The sequence below is a fragment of the Hypanus sabinus genome, chromosome 16 (genome assembly GCF_030144855.1).
Source record: "Hypanus sabinus isolate sHypSab1 chromosome 16, sHypSab1.hap1, whole genome shotgun sequence".
Lineage (NCBI taxonomy): Eukaryota > Metazoa > Chordata > Chondrichthyes > Myliobatiformes > Dasyatidae > Hypanus > Hypanus sabinus.
Window position 1 is genome coordinate 36,935,022 of NC_082721.1, and position 18,909 is coordinate 36,953,930.

General features: G+C 40.7%; 1 protein-coding gene across 8 annotated transcripts in view; it reads left to right on the forward strand.

The window, feature by feature from the left end:
- The window catches only part of sema6bb (sema domain, transmembrane domain (TM), and cytoplasmic domain, (semaphorin) 6Bb), a 617,098-nt gene that overhangs the window by 164,071 nt on the left and 434,118 nt on the right, over nt 1–18,909 (forward strand). Inside the window, exon 3 of one of the 8 annotated variants that reach the window (XM_059991590.1) lies at nt 782–877. The exons of the other annotated variants lie outside the window; for them this stretch is intronic. The gene's annotated coding sequence lies outside the window, so the exon portion shown is untranslated. The remainder of the gene's footprint in view (nt 1–781; nt 878–18,909) is intronic. 8 annotated transcript variants of the gene reach the window in all.

Here is an 18,909-nt window from a genome sequence, read left to right on the forward strand (position 1 = left end):
TGAGGGATCATGTATAGGAATACAATGCAATATTTTGGTAAGTGCTAGACATCACTGGAGCATGCAGGTACAGCAGGCGGTGAAAAAGGCAAATGATATGTTGGCATTCATAACAAAAGGATTTGAGTACAGGAGCAGGGAGGTTCTACTGCAGTTGTACAAGGTCTTGGTGAGACCACACCTAGAATATTGTGTGCAGTTTTGGTCCCCTAATCTGAGGAAAGACATTCTTGCCATAGAGAGAGTACAGAAAAGGTTCACCAGATTGATTCCTGGGATGGCAGGACTTTCATATGAAGAAAGACTGGATCGACTAGGCTTATACTCACTGGAATTTAGAAGATTGAGGGGGGATCTTACTGAAACGTATAAAATTCCAAAGGGGTTGGACAGGCTAGATGCAGGAAGATTGTTTCCGATGTTGGGCAAGTCCAGAACGAGGGGTCACAGTTTAAGGATAAAGGGGAAGTCTTTTAGGACCGAGATGAGGAAAAACTTCTTCACACACAGAGTGGTGAATCTGTGGAAATCTCTGCCACAGGAAACAGTTGAGGCCGGTTCATTGGCTATATTTAAGAGGATGTTAGATATGGCCCTTGTGGCTAAAGGGATCAGGGGGTATGGAGAGAAAGCAGGCACAGGGTTTTGAGTTGGATGATCAGCCATGATCATACTGAATGGTGGTGCAGGCTCGAAGGGCCTAATGGCCTACTCCTGCACCTATTTTTTGTGTTTCTATCACTGTTATAGCCACTGATTGTCCATCCATTTATTTTAATAGGTTGGAAGGTACTGAGGATGATGGAGTGTGCAACAACTGTGGAACTTCTCAATGCGTACACTTGCTGTGACTAGGAGAGAAAAATGCACAATAAAGGTCCTCCCCAGTTTACAGATACAAAAAGTGCAGCCCATGCGTACGAACCAGCCTTTGTGAGAACTGATAGAATGAATCTGCTGGCTGCTGCCGGATTGCGTGCTCCTTATGCTGGGTGGGAACTTAGTTCACACTTAGCATGACTGACCTGCAATCTATCCAGGAAACAAGTGGTTTGTAGGGACTGAGCCCTAACAACACAGGAAGGACCTGTAGGGAATTTACAAAAAGCATAAAGTGCCTTTTACTCTCCCCTTATCTCAATAGTATAGCACTTTTACCCATCTGTATTCTTTTGAATAGAGTTGTATTTTCTTGCAAAACCATTATCAATTTTACATTTACATCATGTTTATTGTGAAGTTGATGTTCATTGTTCAAGCTTATTTTACTGTATATTTTCAGATAAAGTATTTCAAATAATTGTATTGGATTGAAACCCACTCTCAAAATTAATAAGCATAGGTCAGGAAATCATGAATTAATTGTGTTTGACTTAAGAATTGAAATCACTGGCAGGAAATCAAACAAATATTGCAGCTCACACTCCATGTAAATGCCATTATTAAATAATGTCCTACTGTAGAATTACCTCTTGAGTATTAGATTGGGAGACTTGTAGAGATAACAGAGTTGACATAGGAAATGTAATAGTAGGCAATATATCTGGACTTCCAAAAGGGCTTCAGTGAAGCATTGAAAATATTTTAATGAATAAATTGCAAAGTCGGGAAATAAGAAGCAGTAAGATATGTTAACTGGCTGTGAGTTTGAAAGTTGGGGCAATGGTCAGATTGGAAGGTGGAATCAATTGCAGGAAGGTTTTAGTAAACATGCTGAGTAAGGAAAAATTGATAAAAGAATTTTAACATGGGAAATGTTAGCTATTCTATGGTTGGATTTGTGTGGGAAAACAAACAGTAGATAAACAAAAGATACAAGTATATAAAAAATCCAAGGTGAATATTATAGACATGGTACCCTGGATATAGAAAAGGGTGTAGGCTGTAACAACCTGGCTGCCACAAATAGCATTTATATTCCATAGTAACCTGTCCGTGGTCAGACAACTCCAGTACAATTGCAACATTAGCCTCATTAATACAATAGTTAACTGCTCAGGTGTGCTTTCCCACTAAAAGCGGGGCAAATGTAGTTTGGATAACCATTGCTTCATTAATTTATTCTTAATCAGCGAAGTGGAGTCAATAATGTAATCAGTCATTATCCATCTCCAGTAAAATGTTCTCTCAAGTTTAGCTTTGCTATCTTCAGCGCCATCAGATTCCAGACCTCAATTTTTAAAAAAAGCTTTATTACCTTGGCCCAAATATTGAAGAGCTGAAATCTAGAGGGAGAATAACAAACTACCCTTAGCCACGAGGTACTAAAGACCCCTGACAAAAAATGAACTTAAAGGGAATTTAGAGCAAACCTCTCTAAGCAAGAGAATTACCCTACACAAAGGAAAATGGTTCTGTGTGATGGAGGAGAATCAGTTTGGCCATTGGCATCACTGATGCATCTCAACCTGCTGAGTTCCTTCAGCAGATTGTTTGTTGCTGTATTGGGTAGTAATCTACAGTGAACCATTTTAAGTTCCCTCACTGTTGAACTTCTGTCCACTACAATGTCAGGAGTATTTACTGATAATTGCATTGTTCAAGTCCATTCACAGTTTCTCTCAAAATTAAGCATTTCATTCCAACCTTTGAGCTGAACCTGGGTATCATTGAGATATAGGTTGCTAAGTGGCAAGTAATGTGAGCTACACAAGTATCAGACAAGAACTTACTCCAGTGTAGGGTGACTGTCCAGCTGTCTTTGGACAATTGTATCACCAAGTAGCCAGGACGTTAAAAAAAAACTTAATAGGGACAACTAAATCTGCTATAAAAATAGGAAGCTCCATAGTGAATGACCACCCCTAGATTTCCCAGACTCTTCTTACTATTTGCAAAGCAATTACCAGGAGTGTAAATGATCACTTCCCTGGATGAGTGAAGCTCCAATTAAACTCAGCCCTGTCCAGGACTGAGCAGCCCTCTTGACTGGTAGTTCTAACAGCATCTTAAAACTTCACTCCCTACACAAGTCAGCTGCTTGTGTTCATTATCTGCAATGCAGTGCACGGCAGCAACATGGAAAGATCTTTTTGCAGCATATCCTGAACCTTCCAAGCTCAACCTCCCGGAAGGGAAAGGGAGACCTGCTTATAAAAGTGCTGCAGATTGCAAATTCTCTTCCAAGTCTCTGTCACTATTGCAGTTGGGTTGAAATCCTGGACCTTCCCTCAACAGCTCCAGTTTACCAAGGAGGCTGTGTCAGCTCTACATCTCCTTTTCAAGGGCATAATGAAATAATTACTCTCATTTTACAGGGTGTGGGTGTTGCTGGTATAAAACACTGAAAGATGTTCTGCAAGCTAATAAGACCATAATGCAAACCAAGAACCTCAGGGTTATTTTCCCAGGCATAAAATTAATGTACTTAAACCTATATTGAGTCATGGCAAGGTAAAACACTCCTTTAGATTTCAGGCTGCCATTTTACGAAGAGGGAGGATGCATCAGAGTGAGTTCAGAAATGAAAATAATACTGGATCTTCTGAGGTATGCCTGTCAGGAAAGGACGAAGGGGCTGGGTCCCTCCTTTCTCTTCAGGTGTGATGAAGCAGAGTTCTTAGAGGTTTTGTAATGTGGAGATTTTTCATTTGTAGCAAATAGGAGAACCAAAAGCCATCGATACAAGTAGTCTAGGAGACATTTAGAAGATCATGATTAAGGCAAATATGTCATTACATAAGCAGAGGTGGGAATGGAGTGGATGGGGAATGATAGGAGGTGGTTTGATTGATTGGATTGAGTGACCTGTTGTATTCTGTAAATACTATACTTACTATTTATTTATTTATTGTGATGCGGGGCAGAGTAGGATTTCTGGGTCTTTGAGCCACACTGCCCAACAATCCGCCATTTTAATCCTAGCCTAATCACAGGACAATTAACCTACCAATTGGTGTACCTTTGGACTATGGGAGGAAACTGGAGCACCCAGAGGATACCTACGCAGCCACAGAGAGAAAGTACAAACTCCTTACAGGCAGCAATAGGAATTGAACCCAGGTTGCTAGGACTGTAAAGCATTGTGCTAACCACCACATTACCATGCCACACCATTCTTCATTCTAAAAATGACGTATACTTTCAAGAGTATTTTAGTGAATGTGCAAGATACACATTAGACCCAAAGTCATAAAAGTACCATCTGAAGACTCTGTAAGTAGCTGGGCCTTACAGTTTGATTCTGGTCATCACTGGGCAAGATGGATTCAACGAAAATAGCTAATGGTTTGCATTCTTTTTTTCACATTACCTGCTAACATTATCAATTATGCATCAGACTGCCAGCAGGAGTGCTTGTGGCAGGTACAATAGTATTAGATAAGAAGCATATGGATAGGTACATGAAGGGGCAAATCTTAGAGGGATGTGCTTTGAATGCAGAAAATTGGAACCAGCTGGGTAGACACCACGGTTGGCATGGACTAGTTGGGACCAGGGATCTTTACCTGTGCTGTATTGTTCTATGACTATTACTTCAAGTGCATGCATGTGGGTCAGATCTGCTGTGGAAATATACCACAGAGTCCACATTTTAAGAGGATGGGGCAGACTGGAACTTGCAAAATGAAACAGCCAATGTTATACCTGGGCATTCCATTTACTGTTTGTACTGAATGCAGTTGACATTCTCACAAATTTTAGTTTAGATTATATCTTTACCAAAGTATAGTGATGATGATAATTTGCTGCTTCATTAGTCTCCTCTCCCACTAATTGTATTCCGTTCCGTGCAAGCATTCTTCAGAAATGAGCTAAGCTGACAAGGCTGGAATGCGCTTTTGGTTTCTTCTCAGACTTCCAATGTAACTGCAGTGTAGATTAACAGAAACATTTGACCCATCTTCTGATATCATTATAGCAGCTGATGGGCAGAAAGCCCAGGGAACAATTAGTAGTTTAAAAGGTAGTCATCAGCAGTGAGAGGCCTGTAAGTATTTCTCTGTTGCTAGGGGAAACACAAGTATCGCTCTGCGTGACAGCAGCTAGCGCAGCACAGGTCCATGATTCTAGATGGAGATATCCAGGCCTGTACGTCTCTACTTCCCCTCAGGTAACATCAACTAGCAAAATTGCCCATACTTTCAGTTTAAAGGCTACCGTATAGAGGCAGATGGAAGAAAAGTGCTAGGCCAAAATGAACCTATGGCTTTGTAGCTCCCTCTGAACAAGTAGCATAGCCCTGATGAAACTCTAAGTTATGCTTATAATTGAGATATTTTAGAATTCATTTGAGATATAATAATGTGTTCTATTTCAGCACCGCAGTATTGTGTGTGTTGATATAAAGAGTTCAGTTTTGAGGGTTTTAAACATAGGATGCCAGTCTCTTCTAGAAGAGGGGCAAGAAATTTCTTCATAAATTAATTCTTAAAGAAATTACTTTGGCATTGATATTGGTTTATTATTGTCACATTTTCCAAGCTACAGCTCAAAGAGATGGGGTTCTGCTTGACCTTAACTATGACACCATAAGCCTCCATATTCAGTACATATTCTCCAATTGTGCCACCATCTCCAAAAGGATACTATCACTACGCACATCTTCCCCCCCCCCAAGCCCTCCACTTTCCATAGAGATTACTCTCTGTGTGACTCACTTGTTCACTCAACCTTCTCCACTGATCTCCATCCCAGCACCTCATATTCTACCTCCAACCTGAAGACACGAGCATAGATTTTTTCTAGCCTCCAGTAATTTCTTCAGTCTTCCTCCTATTTTTCCATTCCCCTTTCTGGTTACCGTCTTTCCACCTACCCGTTACGTCAATCCATTCCCCTCCTTCTTCCCTTTCTTCCATTGCCCACTTTCCTCTCCTATTAGATTCCTTTTACAATCTTTTACCTCTTCCTCTAAAGGCCTCCCATCTTCTCATTCATCTCCACCCCCACCCCCACCAACCACCTGTCTCTCTTGATCTCTTCTATCGGTGACCAGCTTATACTCCTGCCCTTGCCCTTGCCACCTTTTTCTGGCTTCCTTTCCAGTTCTAATGAGGGGTCTCTACCCAAAACATTGACAGATAATTCCCCTACATAGACACTGCCTGGTTTGCCTGGTTCCTGCAGCATTTTGTGTGTGTTGTTCATTCCGATCAAATCATTACATGATGCATTGAGCTAGAATAAGGTAAAATAGAAACGATGCAGTGTAAGAGTAAGTGTTATTGAAAAAGTGCAGTGCAGCTAAATGATAAAGATTAAGAATATAAGAAAAAGATTGTGAGGAAAAGTGTCTATTGGGATAGAAAATGTCCTTGCACATAATGGTACATGCTTTCAGCATTTTTTTATCTTCTGCTTGTTGAGACAGGAGGAGAGAGACTCTTGGGTGGGTGGGATCTTTGATTACACTGGCTTCTTTAATGAGTCAGTGAGGAGTATGGAGAGTGTCCATAGATGGCTGGCTGGTTCCCATGTTCTAAGCTGTGTCCACAACTCTGAAGTTTTTTTTGGGTCACATGTAGAGCAGTTGTGAGACAAAGCCATTGTGCATCCAGAAAGAGTCCTTTCTATGGTGCATTGATAACAATTGATAAGTTTTAACTGTGCATCAAAATAACAATAATCTTGAATTGTGTTTAATCAATGAGATTGGGTGAATGTCTGTCAAATGCGTGGATAACTGATACTAAATTTTCTCAGTAGAAGAAACAATTGCTTTGGTGTAGATTTAACAAGGAAGTCACAGGAAATTGCACAAGGATCCATATCCCATCAATCCCAAATAAATTATGTATAACTCTACATTCCTGACTACTTGACTGCGTATTTTTCATTTTAATGTTATTGTACATATGAATGTAATTTGAAATAGCTTGCACATCACTGCAGCATGTGCTCAGCTGATCTGTATGAAATATCCATGAAATGGAAAGGCACGTTCTGCGCTTTGCAGGAGTTTATTTCCAATGTTGAAACTGGAGGGCTTTTGATTGCAAGATATTAGTGTGAGATCACAAAGAAGAATTCCCCTTTTCAAAATATTTTGAGCGGGTAATGAATCAAAGGGGAGAATGTCAGTGAGTTTCAAAAGAATTCCATGGGGACTGGCTTAGATATCTCGGGTTCAGGCACCTGCCCCGATGAGATGAATATTTCTGTCAGTGTGCATTAAGTTTGGTCTGTTTTATTTCAATAGTCCTGCGTTTCTGTAGTGGGGGAGATGATAAAATGCTGCTCTCCTGTTGTTGGAAATCCTTGGAGAAATTTTAAACTCTCAGCAGAGGGAGCTTCACATCTTTTATTTACCAAGTTCTGTGTGACTTAATCTATGATGGGAAGGAGCTGAATGAGAGAAAATAGCATGGACTTGGAAAGCTTAGCAAACTTTATGAAGTCATTATAGCTCAGTCAAAGCCTAATTCTACTGGTTGACTTTTTCCTTCCAATGCTACCAATACTGGACAGTAGCAGGAGGGTGTGAATGAATTGGGAGGGGTGCAGGGTCTTCCTGCCTGCTTGCCGCGTAACAGGAATGTGAATAAGGGTTAGAGCAGAGGATCAAGCCACATACAGTAAAGGACGAGCATTTTATTCTCGGACAACCATTATAGGGAAAAATAATTACTTATTTCATAAAATGCAGAGTTTAGTGGTGGTTATAAAACCTCTTATTTATTTTAATAGTATTCCTCTCATGCAATATTTAAAAGTCCAATTGCTTTCTTGTATTACCTAATTAGGAATGTTGCTTAATTAGAAAACCACAATTACACTAAAATTCTTTATATTTTGTCAATTTGAGACCTTTTGTTATTCAAGCAATAAAATGTAGACAAGTACCATTTTCATGTCTTTCCTAAATTAGCAAACAAAATTCATGAAGGTTTTTTATTTGATACATCACAACGCCACATCATCATTAAACAGGTGGTAATTACACAGTGTTAAGTAGTGGGCTTTGGATTAGTTTTTGTAAGTACTCGATTTTTCCCAGCACTCTCTTCCATCTGCAGATGTTGAAATGTTAATAAAGGGAAGCAGGAGTAGTTTCTGACTTTCATTTTCAAGCAAATTGCCATTGTTTATATGCAAGAGCAGATTATTTTATCATGGCTGTCGGTAATCTTATTCTCATTTATAGTTCCAAGCAGGAGTGGGTCTGTGCAGTTTTTTTTCTCATTTGTAACACAAAACACAGACACACTGGCTGTTAGGCTAAGATAACAGTTATGTTGAGATTAAATATGGACCTTCCTGTGTCACACTACTAAATTAGCGGAAGTAGTTGAGTAGAATTTTACGTTGTACAGCAATGTTGGATATAAAATATTAAGATGGATGGATAGACTACAAACTTGTTCCCCCTTGTTGGACATACAGGACAAGTAGCTTTGCTTTATGATTGCGGGTCTGCCATTCAGTTAGTTGGTACCTGGTTTCCGGAAGCTTTCCTGGACTCGAGCATTCATAATTAGCTTGCTTGCCTCCTTACAATATCAGATAAAATGGTGAATCAGTCTAAGTATGCCACTCTTCAGATATTTGTTAGAAAGTGTGATCGCTATGATAATATTTTGATGTTCCTTCACTGGTTCAATGAAGCACACAGGTAGAAAGTTAATAGTTTTGCAAATCCATTTGCAAATTGAAGTCGCTGGAGTGATCATAACAGGAATGGTGATTACTCTTTTAAGCCATCACATGAAGACCTTTCCTCCAGTGCTACCTGAAATACTGACTTTCTTTTCTCACAGATCCAGCCTGAGTTGCTGAATGTTTACAGCAATTTTTGCTTTACTGTAGCTTTCCTCAATAGGTTCCTGTTCAATGCTAGGCTGTATCTGGGAGAGGAAAGATGCCCACAATCTATCTGGCCCAGACTAATCGTGTGAGGTACATTAGGCTTGGTGGTTGTACATCCATTTGCTGGCAATGAAGTTTTATGGTTATTGGAAGTTGGCCTACCTGGGAGAATGTTACAAATGGTTTTTATCTGAAATAAAACTTGACAATGCTGGAAGCATTCAGTCGATCAGGAATCCTCTATAAAAAGAGGAACAGGGTAAATTTCAGATCAATGTCTCCTTTTTACCATTAACATTTGGACAAACATTCCAGTGATTGGTGTTCGACCTGAAATGTTGACACTGTTTCTCTTTCTATGGATGTTGCCTAACCTGCTAACTGTTTTCAGTTTTATTTAAGATTTACAGCATCAGCAGTTTTTTTTTGCCTTGTGGTATCTTCAGTTTAACTTTGACCTAGCATGGTATAGTCTTTCTTTAGGCACCTAGTGAACAGTGAGTGGAGAAAGTAAATCAACTGCTCCTAGTAACCAAGTGTGGTTATTTGTGTTGGGGCTGTGCTAACAGCATACACACACCCCAAAATACTAATCTGGGGAAGCTCCTGAAATTCTAAAGAGGCAGTGTGTGTACAAATTTAACACCTCAGTGCTCCTCTTCCACCTGGGAACTGAGGAATGTCCACCTGGAACAAAACGGAAAATATTTCTGTTGTTCTTCCATTGAACTATGTGCTGCAATATTTTGACAGTTTGAATATCAAAAGAAAGCAAAAAAACTTTGAAGCCTTAATTCCTTTACAAAGCCATGAATCCCTTCACTTCAGAGATAGCTGGTGGCATCGTGTTCCTGAGTGTTCCATTTCCACCACACAAGGCCTAATAGTTAGACTGTGGTACAGCCTGTTCGCTTCTATTGAAGTGCTGAGTCAGGATGATCTGCAAGCTCTCACAACTTGCAGTTCCATCTCAAGAAAAAAGAATCGCAACTATCGCTAGCTTGCTATTGAACCAATAAATACATTTCTAAAACCATGTCAGAAATTCCTCCCAAGTGTCAGCTTTTTGTTTGAAAAATAAGTGATATGTGATTGTTCAATTCTGAAAAGATACTGGAATGGAATCTGACCTAGTGCTTGTTGCTGCATTTCCCCAGGATGGCATTCAGGAGCAAGGTTCCTGGAGAATTAACTTCTCCCTCCACTCTCCTCACTTACCATTTTGAGGTGTTGTAGGGGATTGGGTATGTGAGGCCATCTATAGAGCACCACTGACTATATTTAACTAACTTTAAGAGGACATAATTTCTTCATAAACAACAGATTTAATGTGGGGTTTTCTGGTCTCTGTGGGTTTTTCATGTATCAGCTGATGCCTTTACCCACTAGGCATCTAGGGACCTCCGGCTTTGTGCCCTTAATAAAGAAGGAAAGAAGATACGCTGTTAATGGCTGGAATGTGAGAGGGTTCCTTAATATGATACCTGTGAAGACATGAAGCACTGACTTCACTGTATATTCTGGGAAACAGAAGAAGTCTTATCAGGAAACTTGTCAGTAAACAGTATTGAGTGAAAATATTCCCAGCTAAGTAACATCCTCCAGATATAATATCTGAAAATCTCATTAATAGGTCTAATATTTATGCTACTTTAATTTCAAAATTCAAAGCAATATTTCTAAGCTTTTTTGCTAAAAGTTACAAAAGGTACCAAACAATTTAACTCGTTTTCATTCTGTAATCTATAAAGTGCTCTGCAAGCTTGTGACTGAATTGAATTGAAGAGCAAATTGAAAAACTCTTTAATTGAACAACAAAAGCTCAGAGAAGGTTAAAAAAGGAACAGGAGAGAAAATAGAGCAAAGGCAGAAGTAATCAGTTAATGATACAAGAATTAGGTTTCAGAAGTCAATGGCTTACAGGTCTGAGCCTGGGGTAAAGTTTCACATAGAAGAAAGCTCTTGACTGGCCATATCTTTTCGAGAGAAGTTACATTTTTTTTGAATAAGACTGCTATATCCCTGGAGAGAGATTGTACACTCCTTCACAGACTGATGGCAGGTTGAACAGTACTCGGTCTGAATTTGGCCACATTTCACAATATCGTTGAGAGAAATTGTCCTTATCAAAGATAAATAGATCAACTGCCATTCGACATTCTCTTTATATAGAATGTACTCCGTGCAAATACAATACGTACATGGCTACATCCAGAATGGAGGTGATATTTCTCATTCAATGAGGCACAGAACAAAATAGTTGTAATGGAATTCTGATCGTTGGCATTACGATTACCATTGCATTTCTGTTTATATCCAGAGAGATTAAAATGCATAGTCATATGGCACTGAATGGCCAAATCCAACCAAAATGCCTTTCTAAGCTAGTCCCATTTGTCCTTATTTGGTCCATATCCATCTAAACCATTCCTATCCATGTGCCTGTCCATGTTCCAAGGGCAATATATATAATGCTCAACATTGTGCTCGAGGGCAGTATACATAATGCTCTATAAGGCAGGTAGCATCTATTCAGAAGGTAATACAATGTGCAAAACTATTTTTGATCCAACCTACCACCCACACTTGCTTTTCATGCTAATTCCATGGCCCTGCTTAACTGCTGCAGCAGGCTGGAAAGGGCTCTGATCCAAGGTCCTCTTGAAACACTATGAGTGTTGTCAGGCCAACAGATGATGGGACTTGAGCCTCTGTCCCTTGCAGCATTCAGATGGTTTTACATGTGCCAGAAAACAGGAAAGGGTCAGCCATTCAGTCCTTCAAGCTTGGTCCTATCATTCAATACAATGACTGCTAATCTGCCTCAGGCTTCAATTCCTCTTCTAAGCTGATATCCTGTAACCTATAACTCCATGATCTTTCAAAAACTATTTCTTTTGATACCTCCAGTTGTTCCCTAGAGGCAGAAAATTCCAGAAATTTAACATAATTTGAGCAAAGAATTCTTTGCATCTCTTGGCAGTCAATGGCCTTCTCACGCTTTGGTTAAAATTGTTAATTTGGACCTACTCCAGGTTTCTCCAGAGATTGGGATTTATGGACTCAGTATGGGTTGGAATGCTGTTGGTGTTGCTCACTTATTTTGTCTGCATGATTTGTGTTTTATTTTCCTCTTCCTCTGTGCCCATTGGGGGTTGGTCTTTATTTTTTCTTAATTGGGTTCTTTTGGGTTTCTTGCTTTGCGGCTGCCTGTAAGCAGACAAATCTGAAGATAGTATAATTTATCCATTCTTTGATAATAAATGTACTTTGAAATGCACTTAGAATTTTAATGACGTTAAATAATTAAAATTTAATTACTTCCAAGTTACTCTCTTGTCCTTTAGTTAAAACATAAAAATTCACTGCAATAAGGTGTATTGGAAAGGTAGGTTAATAGGCAGAGAGGGTGGTGTGGCTTTGTGTATAACAAATAATATTAAATCATTAGAAAGGGTTGACATAATATAGAGTCTCTAAGGGTTGAGTTAAGAAATGGCAAGGGTAAAAGGACCCTAATGGCAGTTGTATACGGGAATCCAAACAGCAGCCTGGAAGTGGATTACAAATTACAGCAGGAGATAGAAAAAGCATGTCAGAAGGGCAATGTCATGATAATCATTGGGGATTTTAACATGAAAGTAGATTGGGAAAACCAAGCCAGTACTGAACCTTAAAAGAGAGAATTTGTAGAATGTCTATGGACGGCTTTTTAGAACAGCTTGTGGTTGAGCCCTCTAGGGTATTGGCTGAGCTGGATTGGGTGTTGTGCAATGATCTGGGGGTGATGAGAGAATTTAAGGTTAAGGAACCCTTAGAGAACAGTGATCACAATATGATCGAGTTCACTTTGAAATTTGAGAAGGAGAAACTCAATTCCAATGTGTCGGTATTTCAGTGGAATAAAGGAAATTACAATGGCATGAGAGGGGAACTGGCCAAGGTTGACTGGAAAGGGACACTAGCAGGAAGGACAGCAGAGCAGCGGTGGCTGGAGTTTCTGTGAAAAATGAGGGAAGTGCAAGACAGATACATTCCAAATAAAAATAATTTTTTTAATGGAAGAAGGACATTACCATGGCTGACAAGTGAAGTCAGAGCCAAAGTAAAAGCAAAAGAGAGGACATACAAGGAAGCCAAAGTTAGTGTGAAGATAGAGGATTGGGAAGCTTTTAAAAACTTGCAGAAGGAAACTAAGAAGGTCATTAGGAAGGAAAAGGTGAATTATGAAAGGAAGCTGCCGACTAATATCAAAGAAGACACTAAAAGCTTTTTTAAGTATATAAAGGGTAAAAGAGAGTTTAGGGTAGATAAAGGACCAATAGAAAATGATGCTGGAGATATAGTAATGAGAGACGCAGAGATGACAGAGGAACTGAATTCGTATTTTGCACCAGACATTCAAGCGTGTCAAGGAAGTGAAGTTTGTGCAGTGAAAATTACGACTGAGAAGGTGCTCAGGAAGCTTAATGGTCTGAGGGTGGATAAATCTCCTGGACCTGATGGAATGCACCCTTGGGATCTGAAGGAAGTAACTAGAGAGATTGCGGAGACATTAACAATGATCTTTCAAGAATCGATAGATCCTGGCATTGTACTGGATGACTGGAAAATTGCAAAAGTTACTCCGCTATTTAAGGAGGGTGGGAGGCAGCAGATAGTAAACTATAGACCTGTTAGCCTGACATCAGTGGTTGGGAAGTTGTTGGAATTCATTGTTAGGGATGAGATTACGGAGTATCTGGAGGCACATGACAAGCATGGTTTCCTGAAAGGAAAATCCTGGCTGACTAACATACAGCAATTTTTTGAGGAAATTACAAGTATGGTAGACAAAGGAAATGCAGTAGATGTGGTGCACTTGGATTTTCAGAAGGACTTTGATAGGGTGCCACACATAAGGCTGCTTAGCAAGATAAGAGCCCATGGAATTACAGGAAAGTTACTAGTGTGGGTGGAGCATTAACTGATTGGCAGAAAACAGGGAGTGGGAATAAAGGGATCCTATTCTGGCTGGCTGCCAATTACAAGTGGAGTTCCACAGGGGTCAGTGTTGGGACCACTGCTTTTTATGATGTATGTCAATGATTTGGGCTATGGGATTAATGGATTTGTGGCTAAGTTTGCTGATGATACAAAGATAAGTGGAGGAGCGGGTAGTGTTGAGGAAACGGAGAGCCTGCAGAGAGACTTAGATAGTTTAGGGCGGGGGTCGGCAACCTGCAGCTCCCGAGCCATTTGTGGCTCTTTCACCTCTGTGCTGCGGCTCCCTGTGGCTTTGGGAAATAATTGGTCAGTATTTAATTAAAATGTATTTTATGTTAGTTTGTTAGCTTTTGAAATGTAATTATGGTGATCTTGTACAACCTAAGTGTAGCGACACATTTCCTGCCACATCCGAAACGGCTCACAATTAGCCAGCATTCCGGCTAAGGGAGATAGCCTACGGGGGTTTGTGAGTACGCGTCTTTTGCAGCATCTGCGTCCATGGGGGCTGGGTTGAGGGAGGCTTAAAAGCAAGGCTATCTTATCGAATAAAGCTATCTTTGACTGCAGTTTACTGACACCGCTACAACGTGTTTTTATCGCTGGCTGTCCAGACGGAAGGTGCTGAAACGCTTTGTCGCGTGTCTGGAAGAAGTGAAAACTTTCCTGGGCAGCAAAGGGCTCACCTTTCCTGAGCTGGAACAGCCAGAGTGGCTGGAAAAGCTACACTTCATGGTAGACATGACAGCGCACCTGAACACGCTGAACACAGCTCTTCAGGGGAAAGGACGTACAGCCCTGCACATGTTGGAGGATGTTTTGGCATTCGAGCGCAAGTTGACAGTGCTTGCCAGAGATTTACAGAAAGGCACTTTGTCTCACTTCCCCAATTTGAGAGAGTTCAAACAAGGTCACGACATGATAATTTCGGAGTATTTACATTCTGCAATCATCGCAATGCAAACATCGTTTGGGAAACGCTTCTGTGAGTTCAGAGAGGAAAAAAACACATTATCCTTCCCGGTCACTCCCTTAAGCATCGATCCTTCCCTACTGAATACGACTGCATTGGCAGGTGTGAGTCAACCTGATCTTGAGATGGAACTGGCCGACATAGCCGACAAAGACATATGGGTGTCCAAGTTTAGATGCTTGACAGCAGACCTTGAAGATGTTGCCCGTCAGAAGGCCGTTCTTGCTCAGAAACACAAATGGAGTGATATTGAAAACCTCACAGATGACAGCTTGCGATCCTGTGTAAAGATGAAGGTGACGTCATACAGCCCTGATGTGCAGACGCTGTGCGCTGAGGTCCAGGAGCAGAAATCCCATTAACCAAGTATGATAAATATTTTAATTGCCTATTATTTTACTTATATTCATATTTTTTCATTGTTCAGTGAAATAGTCCTTTCATTTTTCAGGATGACAGCTGGCTGACGTTATTTTTGGTTTGCTGCTGGCGGAAAATTTAAGTTCGGCGTTTTTCATAAATACAAGAAGGACTCAAATAGACATTGAATATTTTACTTAAAAGTAACTTTCAACCCAACGTCTTTTTTTCGGAGTTCAAAATGTTTTTGTTGCATGCAGAAATGTAATTTCGTTTTCTCTGCAGGAGTTCATCAATTTCATAAATGCAACACATTATAGTTTGTTTATACATAGCATAAAGGCAAAAAAAAACGTTGTATGCAGTGTTATTTCATTTTAAATGTCAAACGGGTTTTGCGGCTCCCAGTGTTTTCTTTTCTGTGGGAAACGGGTCCAAGTGGCTCTTTCAGTGGTAAAGGTTGCTGACCCCTGGTTTAGGGGAACGGGCAAAGAAGTGGCAAATGTAGTACAATGTTGGAAAGTGTATCGTCATGCACTTTGCTGGAAGAAATAAACAGGCAGACTATTATTTAGATGGGGAGAGAATTCAAAATGCAGAGATGCAAAGGGACTTGGGAGTCCTTGTGCAAGATACTCTAAGGTTGAGTTGGTGGTGAAGAAGATGAATGCAATGTTGGCATTCATTTCTAGAGGTATAGAATATAAGAGCAGGGATGTGATGTTGAGGCTCTATAAGGCACTTGTGAGACCACACTTGGAGTATTGTGTGCAGTTTTGGGCTCCTTATTTTAGAAAGGATATAGTGACTTTGGAAAGGGATCAGAGAAGATTCACAAGAATGATTCCAGGAGTGAAAGGGTTACGGTATGAGGAATGTCTGGCAGCTCTTGGGCTGTATTCCCTGGAGTTCAGGAGAATGAGGGGGATTCTTGTAGAAACATTCTGAATGTTAGAAGGCCTGAACAGATTAGATATGGCAAGATTATTTCCCATGATAGGGGAGTCTAGGATAAGAGGGTACAACTTCAGGATTGAAGGACGTCAATTTAGAACAGAGATGCAGAGAAATTTCTTTAGTCAGAGGGTGGTAAATCTGTGGAATTTGTTGCTGTGAGTGGCTGTGGAGGCCAAGTCATTGGGTGTATTTAAGGCAGAGATAGATAGGTTCTTGATTAGCCAGAGCATCAAAGAGTATGGGGAGAAAGCAGGTGAGCGGGAGTGATTGGATGAATTGGGTCAGCCCAGGTTTGAATGGTGGAGCAGACTTGATGGGCCGAATGGCCTACTTCTGCTTCTGAATCTTATGATCTGATAAACAAAGATCAGCAGAAAACTTTGCTAAAATTATCGTTCTACTGAATGTTGTTGAGCCAAAATAAACAATTGGATCCATTGCTTGTTTTGCCATCATACTTGGCACAATGCTGAGAAGCCAGGTCTGAAAAAATGTTCTGGAGATGGTGGCAGAGCAGGTGCCCAGGTGTGCTGACAACTGCCATCTTTCACAGTGAAGTGCAAGAAGACAGTGCTTGATGGCACATGCAACAGTGGAGGCAGGCAGGCAGGCAGGCAGGGGTGTGGGGGGAGTGCTGAAGTAGGAAACAAAGAGAGCAATCTGATAGGGTGAACGCAGTACATCAAGGTGGGGTCTATCAGGAACCAGACTTTTTGGATCTTTGTCCCACAGGATTTGGTACCCTATTGAAGCTGGGGAAGTGTGTCTGGGTCTTGGAGGAACTGAGGCCGTAGTCCGAGGTCCAGTGAATGCCTGAGCCAGGCTTGGCTCTGGGCCAAGCAGGAGCTGATGAATTGAACATGATCCTAGCAAGAGCCAGAGCAGTGTGGCTGGTCCCTGCAGGAGCAAAGCACTTGAGCCAGAGTCACAGATGCTAGGTGCTGCTGTTCACTTTTTCCTTTTCACTGTGTGCTCTTCCCTGTCATCACAAATCTCAGCATTTTAAATTGACGTGTGAATCCAAAATGTGCTCCAGAGTGAGATCTTGGATCATGCCGAGGAAGGTCACAGGTCTGATGTGTGTTGATGCTGAATTTAGTCAAATTGATCCTGTTACTAGCACCATTTCTCACTTGTACAACAGGGACTGCAGACAGCCTCAGCATAAACACAGCAGAGAAGCTTAATTCTGTATCTGTGCTAAGTTAATTGCTCCACGTGGCTCTGTTTCTTAAACCAAATTGAGCTGTGATCTTCCATTTCTTTTAAGAATTCATATTCCTTTCACCTAATCACTCTGTGCAGAAACCTATGCACAATCCGTCGAATTGTTAGTGTAATTTCACCTATAATTCTGCTAAAGAGGATTACAGGTGCTTCAAGCAACTCCTAATACTGGTGACACATTTAATAGGGACACAGGTTTCCTGAACAAGAATTGCATTGTTCAAAAGTTGAATGATGCCATCACTCACCGAAGTGCTTGACGAGCACTGCAGCCAAGTTTGGCTTCCAGCAAGGACTAAATATTAAACACTAGTTGCCCAATGCCAAAATCTTAATGAGGCCTCACTGTCCAAAGATGCCAATACAATGCTTTATAGCTGTGAGCTAAATCATAAAATTTCTCCCAATTTGACAGTAAGTAGTCCAGGAGTTTACAGTGTAGCTGATGTGGAAAATTGGATGCTGCTGCTCTGAGTTGGGTGCTGAAGTAGGTTGTCAGAGTGGTGTTGAGGGAGCTTTCTCATCTGATGTGATGGTGCTTTATGTGTAAATGCAGCTTTTTTTCCAGCGCCAACACTTGATGAGTGCAGAATTCACCAAAGAGCTACTGTTTTATTAAAAGACTTCAAACTGTCCTCAGCTGTGGAATGGCAGGAATGAATCCATCCAGGGTGGGGGAACAATGCTTTGTTCATTAATGCAGCATCGGGAGCCAAATTATGGTTTTGGATGATCAAAATGATGTCAGAATTGCATTAAAATAAAGCAAAAAGAGAAAATATTTTTGCAAGTGGGAAGTGCATTTAAACAGTGTTTAAATGTCTTGCTTTGGAGCTAAATCTTGAGAGATTAAAATCATTTTAATCCCTAATCTATTCTGGGTTACACTTCACAGGAAATTAGAGTTACAAGCTAAAGCTTAAGCAGTGCTAGTCGGAGAAGACCCCTTAGACTACATTCCACATGCAGCTGTGATAATCTGTTTTATTTTACTTAGAGATACAACACAACAACAGGCCCTTCCAGCCCACGCTGCTCAATTAAACCCATGGGATGAGTTAACCTACTAACCTCTGTGTCTTTGGAATGTGGGAAACCAGAGCATCCGGATGAAACCCACGCAGTCGCAAGGGGAACTTGCAAACTCATTACCGACAGCCCCGGAATTGAGCCCGGGTCTGTATCAGTGTAACACTAAACGCTATTGCTTCCACCCGTCCTATTTTGAGTGCTGCAAGATATGTTGTTCTGATTAAACAGAAATATCTGTAAATGGCACGGGACAACAAAAAATCCAAACCATTCTGAGAAAAACACTTCTGTATTTTTGAAACCAATCAAAGAGAATACAATGAAATACTTTTGTAAAGGGCAGTGTTCTCCCCAACTGGGAACAAGTCCAGCTCTTGCAGGATGAATTTGGTAAATCAGTAAACTCTACACCATGGCTACCAGTTGCCACATCTTCAAACCTGAAAATGATGTTATACCGCTCATTAATCCCCAACCATAAACTATTTAATTGGAACTAGCTGACAACCACATTAAGGTGCATCAATGGTACAAAAAATACTGTCCCCCTCACTTGTTCTCAGGCCCCCAACCAAGAGCCAGAGAGATAAACTGAGGGAAACAGGCAGTCAGTGTCTACTGGATTG